Source organism: Eptesicus fuscus, chromosome 13 (genome assembly GCF_027574615.1).
Source record: "Eptesicus fuscus isolate TK198812 chromosome 13, DD_ASM_mEF_20220401, whole genome shotgun sequence".
Lineage (NCBI taxonomy): Eukaryota > Metazoa > Chordata > Mammalia > Chiroptera > Vespertilionidae > Eptesicus > Eptesicus fuscus.
This window is the reverse complement of record NC_072485.1, coordinates 53570179-53595179: the sequence shown is the minus strand read 5'-3', so window position 1 is coordinate 53595179 and position 25001 is coordinate 53570179. Positions and strand designations below refer to the sequence as shown.

At 52.6% G+C, this 25001-nt stretch overlaps 1 protein-coding gene across 1 annotated transcript in view; it reads left to right on the top strand.

The window, feature by feature from the left end:
* The window catches only part of PLEKHA7 (pleckstrin homology domain containing A7), a 206336-nt gene that overhangs the window by 6024 nt on the left and 175311 nt on the right, over positions 1-25001 (top strand). The window lies entirely within an intron of this gene.

Here is a 25001-nt window from a genome sequence, read left to right as displayed (position 1 = left end):
GCCTTCAGGAAAGCCCGAGAACACGGGACGGCCCGGGAAGCCACCTCTTGAGGTTTAATTATGCTGTCAGCCAAGGCACGGTCTCTCGGGCCACCCCAGGAAGAAGTCCGTCCTGACTGCCGCGTTTTCCTCCCCAGGCAAAGGTTGAACTTTATGTTAGTGAAATTTGTCTTGTAGAGTGCCAACCTGTGGGTTCATGGAGTTGTCATCTTTCTCAGTGAAGTGATTCTGGGAACAGCAGTCCCAGAAACTCTTTTTTCAAACCAGAGAGCAACCATTCTACAAAGCATTTCTGGGAAGCTCACAGCTTACATGCATTTAAAAGGGAAATGCCGAGACCTCTTGTTGCAAGTTAAGAAGGTTCTCCCAGCTTGGCAAGTTTTGGCGTAATCCTACTTTGTGTTTCGTTTCCTGGTTGTTTTATCAAGGGTGAAAACTAACTCACGGCTTGAAATGTTAGGTTCTGTGCCGAAGGAACAAGAGCGGCGTTGTGCAGAAAGCCGGAGGAAGGATTAAGGGCCATGATTTGCACCAGGTCTTAACCCCCCCCACCCCCCCACCCCCGGGAAAGATCTGGGAAACCTCTTTAAGAAACTGGTGGCCAATTGCTCTGGAAGGCCCTTTTTTTTCTTCTTTCTTTTTTCAGAGACAGACAGGAGGCGGGTTGGGGGGAAGAGGTGTCAGCTCCTGTTCGCAGTGCTGTGTGTGTGACGAGGGTGGGTGTGGGTTTCTTGTGCACCGATGGCCATCTTTCCATTCTCTTACTATTTACAGAGAATTTTGGGCTTCTTCAATGGAAGATTTTGGAAAAAGGAGCTTGTTTTATTTCAATTTTATTTTTCAATTACAGTTGACATTCAAGATTGTATTAGTTTCATATCAGGTCAGCAAAAATTAAATGTTGGATGAAACCTAGTGTTGATGAAGATATTGGGAAATGAGCAGTTTGTACATTATTGATTAGGATGTAAATTTATGCAAACTTTCTGGAAAAACAATTTAAAATATCTACAACAAATTAGCTACTTACACATTTTGAAAAAAAAAAAGGTATTGTATTCGTTTCAGGTATACTGCATAGTGGTTAGACATTTATATGATTCACAGAGTGGTCCTCCTGGTAAGTCTTGCACCGACCTAACAGCATACATAGCTATTACAACATTGTTGACTATATTCCCTATTCTGTAGTTTATATCCCCATGACTATTCTGTAACTGCCAATTGTGCTTCTTTTTCTTTTTTAAAAAATATATTTTTATTCATTTCAGAGAGGAAGGGAGAGGGAGAAATAGAAACATCAGTGATGAGAGAGAATCGTTGATCAGCTGCCTCTTGCACGCCCCACACTGGGAATCAAGCCGGCAACCAGGGCACGTGCCCTGACCAGGAATTGAACCGTGACATCCTGGTTCATAGGTCAATGTTCAACCACTGAGCCACACCAGCCAGGCCAATAGTACTTCTTTCATTTATTTATTTTTTAAAATATATTTTATTGATTTTTTTACAGAGAGGAAGGGAGAGGGATAGAGAGTTAGAAACATCGATGAGAAACACCCATCAGCTGCCTCCTACACACCCCCTACTGGGAATGTGCCTGCAACCAAGGTACATGCCCTTGACTGGGATCGAACCCGGGACCCTTCAGTCCGCAGGCCGACGCTCTATCCACTGAACCAACCCGGTCAGGGCCCAATTGTGCTTCTTTATCCCTTCACCTTTTTCACCCAGTCCCCCAACCTCCCTCCCACCTGGCCACCATCAGCTTGTTCTCTATACCTGTGAGTTTGTTTGTTTTATTTGTTCATTTTGCTTATTAGGTTTCACATGTAAGTGAAATCATATGGTTTGTGTCTTTCTCTGTCTGATTTATTTCACGTAGCATGTCGTTGCAAATGGTAAGGTTTCATCCTGTTTATGGCCGAGTATTATTCCACTTCGTTATGCACCACAAAGAAAGGAGCTTATTTGAGAAAGCACTTCATTGTGCGGACTGTTGGGAGACTTAATGAGGAGCCTGCTCCTGTTCTCTGCCTCTTCGGAGAGAGAGAGCCTGGCTTGCATCTTTTTGTTCAGCGTGAGGCAGCAGCGTCTCAGTAGACTGGCATGGTGTCGTCAGTAAATATTGGCAGAGGGAAAAGCATGGAGGAATATGGTTTTATTTGCCTGTTGTTTTTAAATGGCTGTCAAAACATTTTTATTCAGATTTTTTGGAACAAGAAGTGTTTTGGATTAATGTTTTATTGTTTACAGAGTGCTTCATGAACATTATCTGGTTGGAGGCTGACAGTTAGTGCAGACATGTGGGCTCAGAGTGATGGAGTGACTTCCTAAAGCCCCAGGCCTTATTCGCTCAGCTTTTTTAGGCTTTGGAGAAGGGGATGGGCATGTGGTGTCTCAGGTCAGAGCTTCTCAGACTTTTCGGCCACAGCCCTAATGACAGAAGAGGGATGACGCTCAACGCACCTGGAAGACTGGATGGTGGAAAACGTCCTCAAAATGTCCAAAAACTCATGTGAACTCTATCCTCAATTTAACTTACAAACCCCCTTCCATACCTTCCAGTAAGATCAGTACTTGGGCAGGGATGCATCATGTTTATTGTATGGCCTGTGTTTTCCTAAACAGAAACATGTGCCCTTAGAGGCACCAATTGTCCTTTCCAGTCTTTTTTTGATGTTGTTATTAATTCTCACCTGAGGATATTTTCCCATTGATTTTTAGAGAGTGGGAAGGAGAGAGACAGAGAGAGAAACATTGATGTAAGAGAGACAAATCGATTGGTTGCCTCCCTCGCCATCCTGACTGGGGCCAGGGATCAAGCCTGCAACTAAGGTATGTGCTCTTGACAGGAATCGAACCCGAGACCCTTTAGTCTGTAGGCTGATGGTCTAACCACAGAGCCAAGCCACCTGGGACTGCCCTGTTCAGTTTTAAGTGACAGGGAAGTGTGGGGAGACTGCTCATTGGCTCTCCAGCCTCCCAGGGCCCTGCGCATCCAAAGGGCGATGTACAGGCCTCGAGGAAGACAACATCTGCGGCTGTGCTGACCTCGGCCCATGGCCTGGACTGAGTTGTGCCAGGCCACCTCTCATTCTTGCGTGCAGCCTACTCACAGTCACCCGGACGCTGGCCTGGCAGCAGGGTGGGTTTTTCTGGAAGCCCAAAGCACAGCCAGGCCACTTCATCATGCACCAACATGCACAGGGTTGTGTATGTGGTGGTAGCGCATATAAGGAGGCAGAGGGTAGGCGCATGGGCTCTGGATTCCTAGATTCTAATTCCAGCCCCACCACATACCGCCCCCTGACCTTGGTAGGTTACCCACGCCCCTTAAGCCTCACTTCCTCACCAGTAAGATGGGGATGAATGTGAGAGGTCCATGAATGAACTGATGGGAAAGGGCTTAGCAAGTACCTGGCACATAGCAAATGCCCAATAAATGTGAGCTGCTCTTTTCGTACATGCACACAGCTAGGAGGTGGGGTGGAGACGTGATTCTGGCCCCTAATCTCATTCAGCTGCTGCCGGACGCGTCTGGTGCCCTTGAACTGGGGTTGCCTGGGTCGGGAGCATGCGCACTGTAGAACTACTCAGAGATTGGTTTGGATCCATAAAAATGCATAACTACTAATGGTTATTAAAAAGATGTCCTTGAAGTACTTGCTCTTAAGTGGTTGAGGAAAAAAACCTCTGTGTGTGTGCGCGTCTACAGGGAGCAGACGGGGCAAAATGTTACCAGTGGGTGAGTCTGCGTGAGAGGGTGCACGGCAGTTCTTTGTGCTGTTCTTGTAACCTCTCTGTAAATTTGAAATGATTTCCAAATAAGAAGTTAATTTAAAAATAACACCATTTAGCCTTGTCCGTCAAGGGCATACCGTCCCAAGGCCGTGGGCACCTTATCCGTGCCGCAGGGACCTGGGAGCAAAGAGGCCTGGGTAGTGAGGTGTGACAGCGGCTCCCGGTTTGCCGCTTCCTGGCCGTTTAGAGGGCTGCACAGATGTCCGCTGCTTAATCTGGGCGGCCACCTGGCTCTCGGCTCTCACCGCTGAAGGACAGACTTATTGTCTGGTGTTGCCTGGGCCACAGATGTCAACAGTGATAATCATCATGGTGCTGTGTACTAGTTGAAAACCCATATATTCCTTTTAGAGGCAGGTATTTTTTTTTTTTTACATTTTTTTTCCAATTTTTTTTATTAAGGTATTATATGTGTACATATCTTACCATTGCTACCCCCCACCCCACTCCCATATATGCCCTCACCCCCCAGAGTTTTGCATCCGTTGGTTATGCTTATATGCATGCATACAAGTCCTTTGATTGATCTCTTATCTCCCCCACTAGAGGCAGGTATTTTTAAAAAATATGTATTTTTATTGATTTCAGAGAGAAAGGGAGAGGGAGAGAGAGATAGAAACATTAATGATGAGAGAGAATCATTGATTGGCTGCCTCCTGCACACCCCACACTGGGAATCGAGCCCACAACCCAGGCATGTGCCCTGACCAGGAATCGAACAGTGACCTCCAGTTTTTTAGGTCGACGCTCAACCACTGAGCCACGCCAGCCAGGCTAGCGGCAGGCATTTTTATTGTCCTCATTTTACAGATCAGCAGTTGATCTCCCCACGGCCAGAGAGACCATCACTAGGGAGCTGGGGCGTGAACACGAGTTTGTGTGATGTGGTACGAGGTATTCTCTGGTTCCCATGGCCGTCTCCCCTGTCCTGAATCCTCTTACAGGGTCTGTTCCGCAAACCTGGTTTTCTGAATCTTTCCTGATGACACCGGAGCACCTGCCTCAGAAAGTCCTCCAAGGATAGGAGGGTGATGGGTGGGTGGATGGCCCCCCGGGGGGGGGCAGTGGGTAGGGTCCTGGTGCTCTGGGGAAGTGAACCCCCCCCAACCTGCCCCTGGATGTCAGCTGACCACAGCTAAAGGGCTGATGAGCCTCTTAAGCCTTCTTAGAGCCAGACTGTCTCTTTCACGGGTGAGTGCGTGGACAGTGAGCGTGTGCCCATCTGTGCTCCCAGCGTCACGGCCAGCGTTCTCAGGGCTTCTCGGGCTTTTCCTGCCGAGGCAGAGCCCTCACCCTCTCGAGGTCTGAGAGCTTGGAGTTAGCGTGCAGCTCTTCCAGAGCCTCCTGTGCGTCCCTGGACCAGGGCAGTGCAGGGAGGGTGGGCATGTGCTCGGGGGAGGGAGGCAGCAGTGGGCCCATTTCATCCCGGTACCCAGCCCCTGGCTGCACAGCCTCCTGTATGACCCTCTCCCCCCCATGAAATGGGAGATGAGACCACTCCTTGCTGGGACGAGGGTATTAGATTAATGCAGTAACCTCTGCAATAGTCATCTTCACTTGCGAACTCAGTTGTCGGTGCCCGTCCACAGGTGGCATCGGTGTATCGCCTCACGGAGTGGTGAGCCCCTTAGAGGGGGAGCAGTTTACCCAGAGGCCTCTGGTTCAGGATTGATCCATTCAATCTCCAGACTCTGATGAAGCATCTACCACTATATGCCAGTCTCCACACTGGGTGATGTGGAGAAGTAGACGTCTCCACCCTCCAGCAGTGCCCAGTCCAGAAGAGAGGGACGCTGGACCGTGTTAGATGGGTGACTGGGGCTGGGGGCCTGAGCAGGGAACCCGAGGGAGCTTCTGAGGGTGAGTGAGGGAGGCCAGGCAGCTGTGGAGCAGAGCGTGGCCAGCCCAAGGCAGGAGGGGCCAGAGGAGGAGCTGGGGGCGGGGTGAGTGTGTGGAGAGTGAGTGTGTGCCGTCTGCGCCTGGAGGAGGCTCGTGCTAAGCTGAGGAGTAGGGTCTGGTGCTGGATAGCTGGGCTTCAGGAGGGTGGCGTAACCGGGAATATTGCCCGAGGGGATTTTCCAACTCCTGTGTCTGAGGGGTGGTGCCACATGGGGTTATGAAACATGAATCCTGGAGTCCAGGTATCTGGGTTGAAATCTTGGCTCTGTGCTGGTTTGGGCAGGTCACTTAAACCGGGTCTTCGGATGTTTCTTCGCCTGTAAAATGGGGGCGATGACCGGACCGTCGGCAGTGCCTGCCGTATCGTCCGTGCCATGGAAGCACCAAGTAGTATCGTGACCCCTCCTAGGACCAAAGCCCTTCCTGCGGTGACGTGTGGCACCCCCACAGAGGAGCTGTGTGCCTCTCTTTGGGGAAACCTGAGGTCGGGCAGGCCGCGGGGGAACGGGCTTTCCTGCTGAGACGCCTTTAAAAGGAAGCCGGCCACTTGGACATGGTTGGCGCTAGATATCAAAGCGATGGTTCCTCATCTGCAAAGCCCCTTGTGGCTGTGCCCAACCAGAGAGAAATGCAGAGGCTTCCCATGTGTATGACAGACACATTTTCCCAACGGGCAGTTTTGATTTTCTCCCCGTCCCTCTCCCATCCCCTCCTCCAGTGGGAGGGTTTCTAGGTATCAGTATTAGGGTTTGCACTGCCTGGCAGGAAACCTAGCTCTTCATTTTTTTTTAGGCAATACCCAGTGTGTCTGTATTAGAGCAGTTGGTGAGGGTAGACCTGAGGTAGAAGCAGTGTTCTAGAATGCTCAGTCAGAACGTCTAGAGTAGTGGTCGGCAAACTCATTAGTGAACAGAACCAAATATCAACAGTACAACGATTGAAATTTCTTTTGAGAGCCAAATTTTTTAAACTTCTTCTAACGCCACTTCTTCAAAATAGACTCGCCCAGGCCGTGGTATTTTGTGGAAGAGCCACACTCAAGGGGCCAAAGAGCAATATGTGGCTCGCGAGCCGCAGTTTGCCGACCACTGGTCTAGAGGGTAGGACTGGGAATGAGCATTATTACAAACTAGAGGCCCGGCGCATGTGTAGGTATGGTCCCTAGGCCTGGCCTGCGATCAGGGCCAACTTCCCCAGCTGCCCTTAGCCAGCTATGCCCCCCGCCATCACGCAGCCCTGGTTCCCCGTTCACCATCAGGTGATCGGTGCCTGACGGCCAGGGGAAGGGACCGAGAGGTGGTCAGCGAATCTCATAGTGATTGGTCCAGCAGTTGTTCTGGTCGTATTGCTGTTAGGGTCAATTTGCATATTACCTTTTTATTATATAGGATTATTATATAGGATAGAGGCCTGGTGCATGGGTGGGGGCTGGCTGGCCTGCCCTGAAGGGGGCCCCGGATCAGGATGGGGGGTCCCTGCTAGGGGTCGGGGCCAGCCGGGGCGAGGAGCCACCGGGTTTGCAGGTGGGCCCCGCCCCAATTCAGGGTGGGAGTCCTCTCTGGGGGCAGGGCCGGCCTGGGCGAGGGGCTGCGGGCAGTTTGCAGGCCGGCCACGCACCCAGCTTTGTCAGGAAGGACGTCTGGAATGACGTCCAGAAGATGTCTGTTCTATTGGTCTAATTAGCATATTACCCTTTTATTAGTATAGATGCCATGGGTGACTACAGGCACTGAAAGTGAAACCGTCTTGGAGCTTCGCCTTCCCTAACTGCAATAATGACAGCACAATTTGAGAATTAAATGTGATGGCCTATGTGAAGCTCCTAGCATGCTATTTGGCACATAGTAGGTGCTCAGGCGTTGTGAGCCCTTCTGTTTACAGGAGGACATTTGTCAGAATTAATGGATGGGGCTGTGGGAAGGCCTGGAGACAGTGTCAGGAGGGTACAGCTGTCTAATACCCACCCACCCCATTACCCAGGGCAGATCCCAGAGAGCCAGGCTCCCTGATGGGCCTCTGGTTTCCTTCATAGAGTTTGGGAATGCTCTGCCCTCTCTTCCGCCCAGATGTTGCTGTTAGTTGCACAGGTTGGTAGTGGGGCTGGTCTTGAAGGTGACCACTGACTGGGGACCGTGCCTTCCTGGGGGGTCGGCGGCTGTTCCACATCTCAGAACCCCGTGTCCACGCCGAGGTCCTCCTGAGGGCAGAGGAGAGGCTGGGGTGAGGGGTGGGTTCTGAATGATGGACATTGATGGCCAGAGCAGGTAAGCAGGCTGCAGTTAATTGAGAAATGGGAATTCTCCCTCTGTGTTCTGGAATAAATGCGTCCCGGCAGACAGTGGGGCTGATAAGCTGCAGAGGTGTCCGGCATTGCAGTCCCTCCCTGAGCGGGTCCTGGGGGAGATGGGGCAGGGGCGGGATTGGGACTCAGTGCCGGGACCCGTGTCAGGTGCTGTGTCAGGTGCAGAATCAGTCCTCAACCACATCGATGCAGGTTATTTCACTTGACATTTGGGACGACCCTCTCAACACTGGCAGGCGTACAAGAAGAAAGGGTTGATTGGAGTTGGGGGTGAATTGGGGTTTGTAAGCTAAAGGGTTGATGAGGTACAAAGTCAGCGGTCAGGGTACCAGGGAGGGAAAATGGTTCGCTTCCCTGCCCATGAAAGTGTTTGGAAAGGTTTTCTTTTTCTCAACACGTTTTGACCTGGGGGTTCAAACGAACAGACAGATGAATGCTGTGAAGCTAAGTATCTGTAATCACTGCACCCATTAATGTGTTTCTAAGTGGAATTGGTAGTACCTGAAATTACATCCATTTACCAAGGCTTTGAAAACAGGTTTTCCCCCCATGCTTGGGTGGGATGGCGGTTTTATTTCACTTCATTTCATTATATTATAAATAAATTGATAACAAATAAGGGGGAAAGAGAAGGCAGGAGAGTGGAAGGAAAGGGCTAGAAAATCAGGTGAGAACTAGGTCACAGGGGCCTAAAGGACACGGCGAGGTCTCTCCCCTGAGAGTGCTGGAAAATCAGTGGAGGGCTTTAAGTGGAGGCAAGACAGGATCAAACTTTTATTTGGAAACCGTATTCTCAAAGTGTGGTCCGGGAATCATGAGCATCCTGTCATCTGGGAGTTGATTAGAATGGCTGACTCTCAGACCCCACCCCGGACCTGAGCTGGAATCTGTCTTTTAACAAGACCCCCCAGTGGGTCCTGTGCACCCTGCAGGCTAAGCCTGGGCTCTCTTGTCACTGGAAAGGGAGCTGGTCTGTCTCGGGCATGTGTGGGCTTTTTAAAAAATATATATATTTTTATTGATTTCAGAGAGAGGAAGGGAGAGGGAGTGATAGAAACAAAACATCCATGATGAGAGAGAATCATCAATCGGCTGCCTCCTGCACACCCCCTACTGGGGATTGAGCCCACAACCCAGGCATGTGCCCTGACCAGGAATCAAACCGTGACCTCTTGGTTCATAGGTCGATGCTCAACCACGGAGCCACACTGGCTGGGCCATGTGTGGGTTGTTGGCTTTGCGCAGGAAAAATTTCACAGCACCACTCCGGGCAATTTGGAGAGTGGGTTTATTAAAACGTGAACAAAGGAAGGGCTTAGGGGAGAGGAAGCAACAGGAGACAGCCTAGGCGGGGCTTGGCTCTCTAGAAACGTTACAGGAAGGAAGTGGGCCATGCTGGACGGTGTGCACTCACTGACAAGTACAAGTCACAGTGACAGGAGGGAGCCACGGCGGGGCTGCTGTCAGCTCACTGAGAAGTCAGAGGAAAGGGGGACTTGGAGACAGCGTCAGGGGTTGGCCTGGGACTTCCCCTGCCTGTTGCTCCCCTGGTTGCAAGTCTCGTGGGCACCCTTAGAGTTTAGGAGAGAAAAGTGAAGATGCACACCTGAGCGGGAAGAAATGCCCAGGTGTAATACGTGGTGTGTTTTTAGCCCTGGTTATCAATGCCTCCTTCAGGTGGGAGGGAGCTGGAGAGAGCTCAGTCGGCCTCTGCTTCGATTTTCCCCCAGCCCTTCTCACCTGCAAATGCGCAGACATGATTGTGGTGTTTGGCACCAGAGGGTTTTTAAAACTCTTTGGGGAAGAGGAAAGTAATTGGCTTCCTATTCTGTGTGTAGATAGATATTTAAATTAGACTCCAAAGCACACACTTTTTATTTCCAACCCTCCATGTGTCTGAGGAGCCCCGTGAGTTAAGGAGTAATAACTGGTGTGCCGTGGTCTTGCTGGGCCTGTCGACAGGGAGGGCCTGTTGGTGTTCACCGCCTCCTTGAGTCCGTGGGAAGGCCTAAGAATTTTTTCTCTTGAGTCTGCGTTGGATTTTGCTTGGTGTTGGGGTGCAGTAAGCTGAGCGCCGGCCCTGAGAGGCCAGTTGCTTTTGTCGAGTCTTCATTGATTTGTTTGCTGCACAAGGGTTTGTGTGGTGCTCACCGTGTGCACCGTCCCGAGAGTTTAATAGGCCTGAGCTGGTTTAATCGTCCTATCAACCCTGTAAGGTGGGTCCCACCGTGATCCTCATTGTACAGACACGGAAGATGAGGTTACGGGACTTGCCGAACAGGTTTTAGGTGGCCGGGCCAGGATCAGCCCCAGTGGGTCCTTCATTGGGGTCCTCACAGCCCCTTTGTGCCCTGTTTGGCCTGCCCCCACCCTGCGCTCTGGTGGGCTGTGCTGCGGAGGCTGGCTCTGGTTTGTTCCAGGGAAATGCTCACATTTTACACAGGTCACGTCAGGGACTGTGGCCACAGAGAGGGAGGGAAGGGCACAGCCTGGACTGTTGGCCTAGGACTCACTGGGCACAAACCCTGTGAGTGAGGCCTTCTGTGGAGTCCGCTCCTGGACAGAGCCCTGGCTCGTCTGCCTTTAAGACACACGTACCCTGGACTTCACGCTGGGCGGGGAGGTTGTGGAATGGATGCGCCTGGAGCTGGCTCTCCCAGACTCCTTGCAGAGGGCCACACCCTTAGCTCAGAGACAGCGGAGGCGGCCCCGCCTAAAGTGGAAAGAAGATTTGAAAATAACTCTTCACAGTGAAAAGGTTTGGCCTTTTGAGGAGAGTTAGCATGGAAGCCTCGCTCTGACTTTCCTGCGGCCTCCGGTAATTGCCTCAGGTCCTTGTCCCTGGCCTTCCTGGTGGAGGAGAGGGAGGTCGTCTGTGAGGTTAAGCAGGAGAAGGTGGCTGGTCCCTTCTGTCCCCACAGGTGCCTTGGGGTATTGTGAGGGGTGTGGGGATGGGAGCAATGGCCACCTGGGGAGGGTGTACACATGTCCTTGGCTCAGAAGCAGAGCCTCGGGCAGTGGGCCCTGGGAGCTGAGGCCTGGCACCTTTTGGCACAGAGCCAAGAGGTGAGCTTTTAACTTACGCTAAGCATTCTGTGGCCCAGGGTACTTTGTCCTTGCTGAGGACCTTAAGTTCTTTTTAAAAATGTAAAGAAGTTATATGCCTGGGGTGTGACTACCCACCATGACCTGCCCAGTTAGGAATTAATGATCAGGTCACCTTGTGAGGTTACTTTCCACAGAACCCCTTTTTTCATCCACAGTTCCCCCTTTTGGTCATAAATGAACCTGAAGGAGGCATTGATGACCAGTGACCAACCTTGTGGTTGATAACACCCCCCTGGCTCTCCCATCCTGCCCACTGGAAACCTTTCTGGAAAGCTCTGCCGGCTGGTGTGTGCTATCAGGTGGGATGGGTGGAGGGACCACCACTCTGTGTTGAGCACGTCTGCCTAGACTCAGCCTCACACACACTTCAGCTGGTCCCAAAGAGGACTTTATTTATTTTATTGATTTCAGAGAGGAAGGGAGAGGGAGTGAGAGAGAGAAACACCAGAGATGAGAGAGAATCATTGATCGGCTGCCTCCTACCTGCCCCGCACTGGGGATCGAGCCCGCAACCCGGGCACGTGCCCTGACCAGGAATTGAACTGTGACCTCCTTGTTCATAGGTCGATGCTCAACCACTGAGCCACACTGGCCGGGCCCCACTCCAGGCTTTAGATAGGATAGGGCAGCTATGGGATCCAGACTGAGCACAGCCCGACTTTGTGGCTGGGGGACCCAGCTGAGTTACTTAACCTCTAAATGGGGCAAGCGCTGGTATCTGTTCTTATGGGTCTGTTGCAGTGATTGTAATGAGAATAAAACATGTAAAGTACTCGGTTCCCAGAACGTAGTATAGTTCACTACATTTTAACAAGTATTTTCCTTAATACCAGGTATTTAGTCCTTTCTCTGTAACGGCCCTGCTGGTCCAAACATATGTGGCAAATTCCTTGTCTTACATCCTGCCCAGCTGGGTTCTGTTATGGGCATTTTCCAATGGAGGGCATTGACCATCGGGAAGGGTTAAAAACATCAGCTCTGCTTGCTGTGTTTAACCACAGCTGTACCTGCGTTATGACCTTGGCTGGAACAGCTCACAGGTGTCAGCAGTGTGGATATAGTTGCAGCAGAGGTCGTGTCTCACCTGAGCCCTGGCTTGCTTCCCCTGGGCAAGAGGAAAAGTGGCTCCGGTGAGAATGGAAAATGGAGAGGGGAGGCCCAGTTCAGTTTAGCATTTCTGTACCCATTTTTGCCGTGTACTTGGCACCATATTGGTTATACTCTGGGGGCTATCAGGGAGCTGGCGGAGCAAGATGTCCACACAGCTCCAGGTGCCGGGATGGTCAGGTGGTGTGTGAGTAGGGGTCGGGATAGGTAGTGAAGGTGCAGCATGGGGAGTACCGTCCAGGAGGAGACAGTTCTGGGGCTGGGGAGTCAGGGGAGACGTGGAGGGTCCTGTGGGCTGGATGGGATTGGGTGGGGCAAGAGGCAGAGTGGGTGCCTCGGGCAGGGGACCAGCCTTCATAATTCAGGGGTCCCTTCACTTAGCAGACTTTTACGGGGCACTCAGTCAGTGCCAAGCACTGGCTGGGGCACTGTGGGTATAAAAATGAGTAAAGCAGAGTAGAGAAAACAGCATTGAGAGGCAGGATGGGCCAGTGGTTGGGGGCATGGTCTAGTACAGGATTGTCCCAGCCCTGCCACTCACTAGCTTGTGGATCCTGAGCAAGTTGTGCAATCTGGAGCCTCAGTTTCCTCATCTGTAAAATGGGGATGATAATAATTGTGGTGGGAACTAAACGAGTTAATATAAAGTACCCAGTACAGTCTTGAATATAGAAAGTACTGTTGTGTGTTGGCTGTTATTACCACTAGAGCAGTGGTCAGTCGGCAAACTGCGGCTTGAGAGCCACATGCGGCTCGTGAGCCTCGGTTTGCCACTCTGTTGACTAATGAGTTTGCCGACCATTGCACTAGAGTATTAGGTCCATCTTGTCGTGTTCACGGCTGTGTCACTGGCTCCCGGAGGTGTCTGGTACACAGTTGGCATTCAGTTAATGAATCCGAGTGTCGTTGGTGTCCTCAAAGATCCTGTGCTGTGGTGGGGACACGGACATGTCAACAACTGAAGGGTACTGTGGAAATGCTTTGATAAGAGACGCATGGGGACTGGAGCGTGCGGAGGAGGGGTGCACAGGGACGGCTTTGGGTGAGCAGTACTGGGGCCTGTGCTGGGCCTTGAAAGCTAAGCAGGGACTTGGAAGATGGAGTTTGGATGTTCAGGAAAGAGGAAGTAGCCCTGCTGGTGTGGCTCAGCAGTTGAGCACTGACCCAGGAACCAAGAGGTCACAGGTTTGATTCTAGATCAAGGCACGTGCCTGGCTTTTGGGCTCATTCTCCAGTAGGGGGCATGCCAGAGGCAGCCGATAGATGATGTTTCTCTGGTAACGGTGTTTCTATCTCTTTATCCCTTTCCCTTCCTCTCTCTCTAAAAAAAAAAATCAATAAAAACATGTTTTTTTTAAAAAAGAGAGAGAGAGGAAGCAGCGCCGACAGAGCTGTGGGAGAGGGTGACCCGTTCAAGGACACGGAGAGAGGAAGGAGCCCGAGGAAAGGGCTGCTCGGAGAGGTGGGGCTTTGTCCCGAGGGCGATGTGGACCGAGGGCTTAAGCAGGGGTATGACTAGGGCCCCACCATGGGTGGGGGAGGAAGGTGGGATGTGTGGGGTGGGGGTGTGTGAGGGGTGGCCGTCGTTACCCCAGACTCCAGCCTGGGAGAGGTCGCACCGGCAGGTGAGGGGTTTGGCCTCCGAAGGAGAAGCTGGGTAACCCACACCACCGCCTGGCAGCACTCCTGCCTTAAAATAGAAGAGACAGAGATAAAGAGTGGGTGGTGTAGGTGTCCGAGGGGTGACCTACTTAAAGCCTGACCCCCTTGGAGGTGAGGGCAAGAGCCACCCTCTCCCTTGTGTGAACACCCGGGCCTTCCAAGGGGCCACTGCCCAGGCGGCCTCACGGTCCTTCCCCAGCTCGGGGCGATGGGCAGATGTCCTGTTGCCGGTGGCCTCTGCTGGGAATCCAGGGTCTTCCCCTTCCCTTCCCCCGCCCCCAACCCCGAGTCTGTCCCCATGCCGGTGTGCTCAGTGCTTCTAGGGGAGGGGTGGGGGCAGGGAAGGGAAGGGAAGGGGAAGACACTGATTACGTTGATGGAACGGACCTATGTGTTTGGTAAGTCCAACTGAAGATTGAGGAGCCCTGGCCTGTTTGGCTCAGTGGATAGAGCATCAGCCTGCCGACTGAAGGGTCCCAGGTTCGATTCTGGTCAAGGGCACATGCCCGGGTTGGGGGCTCCATCCTCAGTGAGGGGAGTGCAGGAGGCAGCCGATCAATGATTCTCTCTCATTGTTGATGTTTCTATCTCTCCCTTTCCTTTTCTCTCTGAAATCAATAAAATATATATTTAAAAAAAGAAAAGAAAAGAAGAAGACTGAGGAAACACTCCATGTTTAGGCTTTTCCCCCCACAGTGTATCATAATTCCTCACGTAATTCCTGACAGATAGTATAATACTCTTGCACTCCTAATTCCTCTCACTTCCCAATGTCCTTAAATACCACCCAGAGAGAGTAGGAGAGAGGAAAAATGGAGAAGACTTCGACTTTTCTCTTAGGCCCACTGCCTTCTCCTCCTCCAGTCTGTCCTGATTTCTCGAAGGCCTTCGGGACTTAACTTCTGTGGCTAATCATTTATATGCAGAATCTGCCAAAGGTCCTTGCACAGGGCTTTTAAACTTTAACTGAGGCTGTGGGGCTGACAGAAACGGAAAGGGACGCTTGCAGGCATGTGACGTGGAGCCGGGTTCCAGCATTGCACCTGCTGGTGGTTTTTCTGGTCTGCAGTCCAGCCTCGGGAGGGTGCCCCCGGCGTGTTTCTGTAACTCCGCTTATTCAGCACCTACTGTGTGCTCCCTGGCTCTTTGCACAGGTGTGAGGTCAGTGCCACCAGCAGGGAGAGCCCCTGGAACTGAGAGAGCTGCAGTCTCCACGATGACCCACAGATGCCGGTTGTGTCTGGTGGACTGGCGCCTGAGGCCACCTTTAAAACTGCCAGGATCTTGCGCTGAGCCTGCAGAAGTGGCCTGCCGATTCTGAGCTGAGAGGAGGGAATAGTGTGAGCCAAGGGTCTTCCTGGCGCCTCAGTTTCCTCCCAGGCTGGGCAGGTGGGGAAGGTGGACAGAGCTGGCAGGCAGAGGTGATGGCGTGGAGGAGTCAACAGGATCAGGTCGAGCATCCCCTAGAGGCCTAGAGGCCCTCACAGCCATCGAGGTAATTTTCTGTGACCAACACTTTTCACAGATTATTTGCTTTAATCCTCACAGTAGCCCTAAAGGTGTTATTCCCACCACTTTATGGATCAGGATGTAGAGGTCCAGAGAGGCTGTAAGTCCAAGGTCACACAATCAGGAACGGCTGGTATATTCCGATTTAAATCCTGTTGGTCAGTTTGTGCACAGGATGGTGTATGTATATGAATTCATTTAAGCCTGTCAAGAACCCACAGGTGGTATATTTCATTTCTCACTTACACATGTGCAACTGAGACCCAGACCCGATGACTTACCCAGAGTCACACAGCAGGAGGTAGTAGAGCCAGGGCTTGGACCCAGATCACTAAACTGCCTCCCGGGGCCTCCCGGTGACACGAGCCAACCAGCTCTTCAGAACTGAGGGGAGGGGGGGAGGGTGGTGAGTTCTGCTGGGAGAGGCCCTCCAGGTGAGAGCTTCCCCACCTGCCTTCACGCAGCAGCAGCAGCCACGTGGCTTCCTGCCTGCATCTCTGCAGTGATGTGGCTTCTGCACTGGTATGCCAGGCTGGGCCCAGGGTACCAAATTCAGTTTGTCTTTTGGACTACCCAGTACGAGCAGCTGGGATGTCCGGACTGCCTGGCACATTTCCAGGGATCTTTAAAAATCCTACAGGTTCTACTCCGAAATATATCCAAAATCAGACCATGCTAACGCCCTGTCGTCTGTTGCCTGGACTGTTGCAGTTCCCTCCTAACTAGTCCCTGAGCTTCTCGCCCCTCCCCCGGTGCAGCAGCCAGACGTTGTTCTACAGTGGGAGTTGGATTATGTTACTCTTCAGCTTAAACCACCCATGGTCTTCCATCTCACACACAGCAGAGTTCAAAGTCCTTACAGTGGCTCAGGAGGCCCTGACATCTGCCCCACCCCCACCCCCACCCCGCCATCCTCAGTTACCTGCCCAACCTCATTTCTTCCTGCTCCGCTCTAGCCACCTTGGCCTCCTTACTGTTCCTCCAACACGTGAGGCACAGCCAGGCACAGGCCCTTTGCACCGACTGTTCCCTCTGTCTGGAATGTTTCCCTTCAGATAAGCCCATGGCCTGCTGTTCCCTCCTTTCTGCAGGTCTCTGCTCAGATGTCACCTTCTCAGCTCGGCTTTTCTTTCTTTTCTTTTTTAAAAAACTGATTTCAGAGAGGGAGAGAGAGCTAAACATCAATGATGAGAGAGAATCACTGACTGGCTGTCTCCTACATGCCCCCTACTGGGGGTCAAGCCTGCATCCCAGGCATGTGCCCTTGACCAGAATCAAACCCTTCAGACGGCAGGCCGATGCTCTATCCACTGGGCCAAATCGGCTAGGGCAGCGCGGCTTTTCTTGACTCCTCTCCCCCAGCACTCTCTGTTCCCTTAACCCTGTGTTCTTTAGAGTTCTCAACCCGACCCAGACATAGTATGTTTTAACTTGTTTTTTGTGGTTTCTTCTACTAGAATTTAATGTTCATGAAGATAAGCAACAGTGCCTGTTTTGTTCAAGGTTGTACTCGTAGTGCCTAGAATCGTAGTTGGGATAAGTAAGTGCTCAGAAAAGAATTTCTTATATTCTGGGATGGAGGTCTGATGGACACATCCAAATTGTAAGTATCTGAGATGCTTTGATACACATATGCATTGTGAAGTGATCTCCGTAGTCAAGATCATTAACATCCATCACCTTACCTCATGGGGACCTTTCTTTTGGTGGTGAGAGAAAAGAACCATTGCATGAGTTATGATTTGGTGAAGTCTGTGATATTCTCTTCTTGGGACTCTGCCCCAGAAGCCAGCCAGCCAGTGAGTGGTGTCCCTGCCTCCGAGAGAGCTATAGATGAGAGTCCCAGGGGCGGGGGGCCTGGCTTTGGTTACTCTGCCTCCGGTGTCCCCAAAGACTCCTCTCCAGTCTGGAGACCAGACAGCACCCTTATGTATCTCCCTGATGGCTTCCAGTCTCCCTTTCTTGGGAATTATCTGAAAATAGACATTTTCTACCAAACCTATCCACAATGGCCACAGCAGATTAAAATGGGCTGGCTTACCAGCTGACCATCAGGAGCATATGAATGCCCGCTGAGTTCTCAAAGTCATACAGATTCTTGCCAGAGTAGATGCCAGTGCTTGAGGTTCTCCCCGCAGAGTTGGAGCTGAGCTGTGCCCAGGACAACAGTGATTCAGGCTCTGGGGTGTCCTAGGCCAGAAGGAAAGAAACCACGGCTGACTGAACATCTGTTGTGTGTAGCACATCCCACCGTGTTTATGTAGTTATCTCACTTAACCGTGTTATAATTGTGTGCTCATTTGATGGGATGGGGAATGAAGGCTCAGAAGTGATGGGCTGCAAAGCCCTAGGAATAACTGGTAAAGGCTGTAGAGGGGAACGCACAACCAGGCTGTGAAGGACTTAGGACTTGAGTCACAGGGACAAGTGTGGCATTAGCACTGGCACAGGTGCTGAGACAGGAGTGCTCTGTCAGGTATGGCTCAGACAGTTTTGAGATGGCCTGTTGAATATGAACGGGTGTGCTTTTCTTTTTCTTATTATTAATCACCTGGAAACAAGGAGATGTTTTTATTTTATACTAGAGGCCCGGTGCATGAAATTCATGCACGGGTTGTGTGTGTGTGTGTGTGTTTCCCTCAGCCCACCCTGCACCCTCTCCAATCTGGGACCCCTCTAGGGATGTCCGACTGCCCATTTAGACCCGATCCCGGTGGGTCGGGCCTAAACGGGCAGCCGGACATCCCTCTTACAATCCGGGACTGCTGGCTCCCAACCGCTCGCCCACCTGCCTGCCTGCCTGCCTGATTGCCCCTAACCACTTCTGCCTGCCAGGCTGATCACCTCCTAACCACTCCCCTGGCAGCCTGATCGATGCCTAACTGCTCCCCTGCCAGCCCAATTGCCCCTAACTGCCCTCCCCTACCAGCCTGGTCGCCCCTAACTGTCCTCCCCTTCAGGCCTGGTCACCCCCAATGGCCCTCCCCTTCAGGCCTGGTCGTCCCCAATGGCTCTCCCCTGCTGGCCCCGTCACCCTAACTGCCCTCCTTTGCCAGCCTGGTCACCTCTAACTGCTCTCCCCTACCGGCCCAGTTGCCCCTAACTGCCCTCCCTGCTGGCCTGGTCACCCCCAACTGCCATCCCATGCAGGCCTGGTCACCCCTAACTGCCCTCCCCTGCTGGTGTGGTCGCCCCCAGCTGCCCTTCCCTGCAGGCCTGGTTCACTCCCCCAACTGCCATCCCCTGCAGGCCTGGTCACCCCTAACTGCCCTCCCCTGCTGGTCTGGGTCCCCCGCAACTGCCCTCCCCTGCAGGCTTGGTTCCCCCCAACTGCCCTCCCTGCAGGCCTGGTCCCCCCCAACTGCCCTTCCCTGCAGGCCTGGCCACCCCTAATTGCCCACCCCTGCTGGCCTGGTCATCCCTAACTGCCCTCCCCTGAAGGCCTGATTGCCCCCAACTGCCCCCCCCTTGCAGGCCTGGTCCCTCCCAACTGCCCTCCCCTGCTGGCCATCTTGTGGTGGCCATCTTGTGTCCACATGGGGGCAGCCATCTTTGACCACATCGGGGCGGCCATGTTGTGTGTTGGAGTGATGGTCAATTTGCATATTACCTTTTTATTATATAGGATATGTAGGTATATATTTTGTTAATCCTTACCCAAGGATATTTTTCTGTTGATTTTTAAAAAATATATTTTTATTGATTTCAGAGAGGATGGGAAAGGGAGAGAGAGATAGAAACATCAGTGATGAGAGAGAATCATTGATTGGCTGCCTCCCGCATGCCCCCCACTGGCGATCAAGCCTGCAACCTGGGCACGTGCCCTTGGCCGGAATCAAACCTGGGACCCTTCAGTCCGCAGGCTGACACTCTATTCACTGAGCCAAACCAGCTAGGGCTCCGTTGATTTTTAGAGAGAGTGGAAGGGCGGAGGAGTGATAGAGAGAGAGAGAAACATCGATGTGAGAGAGACACATCGATTGGTTGCCTCCCGCACGGGCCCTGACTGACCAGGGCTGGGGATCGAACCTGCAACTGAGATACATGCCCTTAACCGTAATCGAACCTGGGACCCTTCAGTCCATGGCCCACACTCCATCCACTGAGCCCAACCAGCCAGGGCTACAAAGACTTCTTTATGCAGGGAAAGGGCAAAGGCCTGGAGGAGGCGGGGTGTGTGGAAACAAATGATGTGGAGCGAGAGAATCAGATGCTGGAGTGGGTGGGCGTCTCCTTGCTGGGCGGTAGCGGGTAGCCCTCCAGCTGGAAGCCTCTTCCCTTCCGGACTCAGAGGGATGCAGAGCTTGCAGCTCTTGATGTTGGTGGGATCTAGGTCTACTGCAGCTTATGGGGAACCTGGGTCAGAAAGAGGCAGGGTGAGGGGTCCTAGGACCCCTGTTTATATTCCCCTAATATCTCAGATGAAGGTGAGGCCCAGATGGGAAGAGGGTTTCCCAGCAGGCGAAGGGTGAGCCGAGGATAGAACCAATGCCGACACCTCACTGGGAGCTGTTTTTGCCGTGCCCATGGATGAGCTTCTGCCCAGAAGCCATTTTTCCTGGTTCTGCCTCCTGGCAGGCTGTTCCTCTTGAGGAAACGGAGGTGAGAGCAAAAGTTGTATTTACCCAAGGGGCTGGTTGGACAGGTATCTCTGAGGCCAGAGTCTAGGCCAAGGGTGGCTTGGCTGGCTCCTGGTGGGTGGGGGTGGGTGCAGTCAGGCCCTGGCTGCTCACCAGCTGGGGGGCTTTTGGTTGGGGTGACCCCTGTAGGAAATGAGGTTTATCAAAGACATTGCCCCTGAGAACAGTGGGCTGGAAACCGGACAGCCCACACATTCTTTCTCAGGAGATTAGGACCATGGGAGATTATGGGATACACAGGAGGCTGTAGAAAGCCTGTAAATTTCCCATTTAGGGCAATTAATTTGATGGATTGTAAAACAGCTCACCACTTCCTCTCCTGTCCCTGGATTGGGCTGGGCACTCAGAATGGCCAAGAATATGCCTGAGAGAATGCCCTTCCTGGAATCTCATACTGCCTGCTTGGGCTCCTTCCCTGGGGGCCGGAGCTGGGCATGTCCTTTTCGTGCCTCCCCTCTGGTACAAGGAAGAGCACACAGTAGGTGCTTTTAGGGAGTCATGCAGAGCTGGTACTTATCTGATTGGAACCTTTCCAGGATGAAGGAGTGAGATGGGGCGGGACTCCTGGTGGCAGCTCTGGTTTATAGATGAGGAAGCTGTTGGGGGCAGGGAAGGGGGGGTGAGGTAACCTGCCCAAGGTCACTCAGGTCATGGGCGATAGCTGGGATTCCAGCCAGGTTTCTGCACGCCTGGGCCAGGGTGTCTTCTCCCCAGGACCAACTTGCTCAAAGTGAAAGTGAAGTAAACAGCACTTTTCCTGGTTTCTCCCCTGGCTTCCCCCTTGCCCGCCGCCAGTCCCCAGGTCCCCGCCCCGGTGACTGTGTACAGGTGTGACAGGCCTCTCCCGCCTCCCCTCCCGGACAGCTCTGCAGCATTCCTTCTGGGAGCTCTGTCGGGGCTGCACTTCTGCGGGCTCACAGGCATGCCGGGGCTCATCTTGGCTGCCTCCCTTCTCAGTGGGGGCTGGCACCTGTGACTGATAAAGGCTCTGGCACAGTGCCTTTCTCTGGTGCCTGCCAAGGCCCTGCCCTCGCCAGCTCTCACCTAGACTGGGCAGCTGGTCCTGGCTGGTTGTCCTGCCTCAGTTCTGCCCTCTCCCAGGGACCCAAAGACCCCATCTCATGTGCTCCCTAACCACGGCCTCCCCACAAGTTCCCGACCAGGGGCTTCTCTTCCTGGGGTCCGTGTTGTCAGATCGCACCGTTCACCGGGTCCTGAACACACCCCGGCAACTTCAGATTTGCTCGAAGCACTCTCTCCCGTCTGAGCCTCCGCTTTTGCAGGCATGCTCCCTTTCCAGACAGCGCCTAGCATCCTTAGGACTCCGACATTATCTCAGGAAGCCTGCCCTCACTACCCTCCACCGAGGCTTGTGACATCCCTTCATCGGTGCTTTTATTCGTGTATTCAACCAATTTGTAACGAGGAGCCTTTGTCAGCCTGACAGTGTTGTAAGTGCTGGGGAGTAAGCAGTGAGTGGAACAACGTCTGTGCCATGGAGCTTGCATCTAGCATCCTATTTTGCCACATATTACCTTAGTTTATACTAATGTCTCTCTGTTAGCCTGTGAGTTCTCCTCATGCATTATTCATTCATCTCTTTATCCCCAGAACTCACTCAGCACATGTCTGGCAAAGAAAACCTTAAAAGTTAATGCTGATTGAATGAGTGAATGAACAGGCCACCTTCCTCTCCCCTCTAATCTACCTCTATGGTGTGAACGCCCTCTGACACCCTCCGCCCCCACCCCCCACCCCCCCACTGTCTTCCCCGTTGCACTCTTGGCTCTGTATGTGCTGCTCACATGACTGTCCTGCTTCGGATTACACCTTTTGGTGTCTATATCTTCTCTTTCTCTCACCTGGTGTAAATTTCTGCAAGGCAGGGTTTGCTTCTAGTTCAGTTTTGTGTAGTACTTGGAATTCCTGCCCTTCCTCATATTCAGTGAAATGAAGAGCAATATGTGAAGTGTGTGTAAATAAACAAACATAGAAGGACAGGCTGAGTGCCTCGAGGTGGGTTGATCTAATCATGAATGTCTGGTGGGCACCTGTTGTGTGTCAGCTCTGGGCCAGGTGCTGGGCATTTTAAGATGAATGAGGCAGAGGCACCTGCCTGGAGGAGCCCAGGTGGAGGAACATGCAGACAGGGTGAAGAGGGGCCCAGTCCCCTGGTACCCAAGATACTTGTGGTGTAGGATGCCCAGACCCTTCCTTTTGGTCAAAGAACATGGCACCACAGAGTTAAGGAGGGTATCAGACAGGCCTGGATTTTAATCCCATCTCCGTCCCTTGCTAGCTGTGTGACCTTGGAGAACTGAGGCAGCTTTTCTGAGCTTCAGTTCTCACATCTGTGATAAGAAGCTAGTAAGAACAACGCCCTTATATGGTTGTTCATTCATTCATTGATGGGATGATCTCTAGACTTTGTTCTAGAGCAGTGGTTCTCAACCTTTCTAATGCCGCGACCCTTTAATACAGTTCCTCATGTTGTGGTGACCCCCAACCATAAAATTATTTTCATTGCTACTTCTTAACTGTAATTTTGCTACTGTTATGAATCGTAATGTAAATATCTGTGTTTTCTGATGGTCTTAGGCGGCCCTGCTAGCGGTTCTCAACCTTTGGCTCTCGCCCTGAGGGAGGTGGCAATTCTCACTTGGAGGGTTTTAAACAGAGTTGACATGATCTGCCTTTTGATTTAGAAGAAGGATAATTCTGGCTTTTGTGCAGAGAATGGACTAATCAGAGACCATGTGTATAGCATGCTTAGCACAGCGTCTGCCATGGAATAAAGCTTCATTCCATAGTAGTTTTGACCTTGGTGACAATATTATTAAAGATTGACCTGAATGCCTGCTGATCTCAGGCCTGGGCCCTCATCCCATCTACCTTCTGCCCTTGCAGGAGCTGAGGCACCCAGGATGCTTTCTCCCTGAGGAGCCGAGAGATGGGTCCTGGGCTTAGGATGAGGAGGGAGAAGGTGTCAGAATCTTTGTTCCATCTTCTGTTTGGTAGTCACGGGGAGGCATGGTGATGGCAATGGTGCAGGAGGAAAGCCTTAGCCTTCACCAACCGGAACTGCCCTGGCGATCAGGAGCTGCCAGGCAGTCACAGAGCCCCCTCCGGGAATGCCACGCAACGCCACACTGGCTGCCCCCTGAAATGTGTCTCTTCTCCATCTCTGCTCCTCCCTTCTCCAGGTTGTCTGAGATTCCCAGGAGAGGCTTTATCCACAGAACTGCTCCCCTCCTTCCAGGATTTCACCAGGAGCGTCTCTCCTGCCTGCCCTCACTCCCTGACTCTCAGGCCTTTATCGGAAGGTCTTGGGTCCCTGACACCTGTGGCAGCAGCGCTGGTCAAACTGTTCTGCTTGATTCCTTTGCCTAACAGGAAGAGCTCACTGCCCGACCAGGCAGCCCCTCCTGGAATTGTCGCATCCTCATTGTTAGGAAGTTCCCTTTGAGGTTGCGTTGAAATCTCTTCTTCTCTGACTCCCCCCATTGCTTTTAGTTCTGGAATAGGGGAAGGGGGTCAGTTATGGAATCTCTGGCCCCCTTCTATCTCCAACCGTCTTCTCTCCAATTAGGGAAAAGTTTGCTAGTGGCCCAAGAGGCTCTGCAGTTCTTGCTGTTGTTACTCAGAGTGACCGACGGCTTGGGGAGGTCAAGGAGAGCTTTGTAGACTACATGATGCTGGCGTGGGGTCCTGAGGGTGAGGGATTAGCCAGATCAGGAGGGAAGGAAAGCCTCTGAGGCACAAGGTAAGGCAGTGTCTTCAAATGGTGTGTAGAGTCCAGGAAGTCTAGGTGCTCAGTGTCCCTGGAGTCATAGGGAGCGTGTGTGTGTGTGTGTGTGTGTGTGTGTGTGTGTGTGTGTAGGAGGTGAGTCCTGAGAGGCACGGGAGGTAGAGACTGAATCAGAACATGAAGGACCACCTGTGACCTGCTGAGGGTCATGGACCTGAGGTCAGAGGGCTGCCTACGAGGATGAGGCTTACAGTGGGTTTGTGTGGGGACCCAGATACCATGGGTTTCACATTCTCCTAGAACTCATGAGTGGGTTTCCGAGCATATCCAACTCTCCTGCGTGCTCTGGTCTGAGGTTACTAATTAAACCTGTCCTTGGGACTTCTGCGGAGTGGAGCGGGGGCGAGTCAGCACCCGGACCGTGCCAGTCATCCTGGACCTCCTGTTTCCGAGCTCAGCGCACTGGGCGAGTCCGGCTCCAGGCCCCGCCTCTGGGAGCAGCCGCCCTGGGTCGTGGGGGAGCCCGGGATACGGTAGCCATGGCTGACCGGCCGGCCTCACCTCTGTCTCAGAGTTGGCTGGACACGCAGGCCTGCCTCTGCCCCGCAGGGTTTCTCATTTATGCAGGGAGTCTGCACGACCAGCGCCTGGACTCCGAGCCCTTGGCCAAACATTCCAGATTCTTTGGGTGTAAAGATTTTCTAAAGGGGCTTGGGGCCCTTCCAGGGACTGACATCTTCTGTTTATGCCCCACAGGCTCGCTCTCTGTGTCTGATTTTTATATGTTCCCAAAGTACTTTCCCAGCATCCCGGGAGGCCTGTCCCTCCCGGCCTGGGCGGCTCATTGGGAGTATTCTGGCAGATCCGCTTCACGGGCTGGCCTGTGGAGTGTCCTCCCACCACCGCCCGCCCGTCCCCGGTGTCTTGGATGCTGAAGGGCCGAGGGTGGAGTGGGGCTTTTTGTTTTGTTTTTAAATAGGGGCAGTGTGGGTAAACAGAGCGGCGTTTCTGGTGCGTCGGTAGGGCCGGACCCCGCATTCCGGTTCCATGACGACAGCCTGTTCGGTTGCCGCTTGCTGGGCTGTGGGCAGCGGCAGTGTAGACGGAGACAATGGTGGCTCTGTTGAGATGCTGCTGCTGAGCCCCGGCAGAAATGCATTTTAATTGCACACTTTCCACCCTGAAACCTGTGGGGCTCTGGTGGCCCACTCCTCCTCATTCC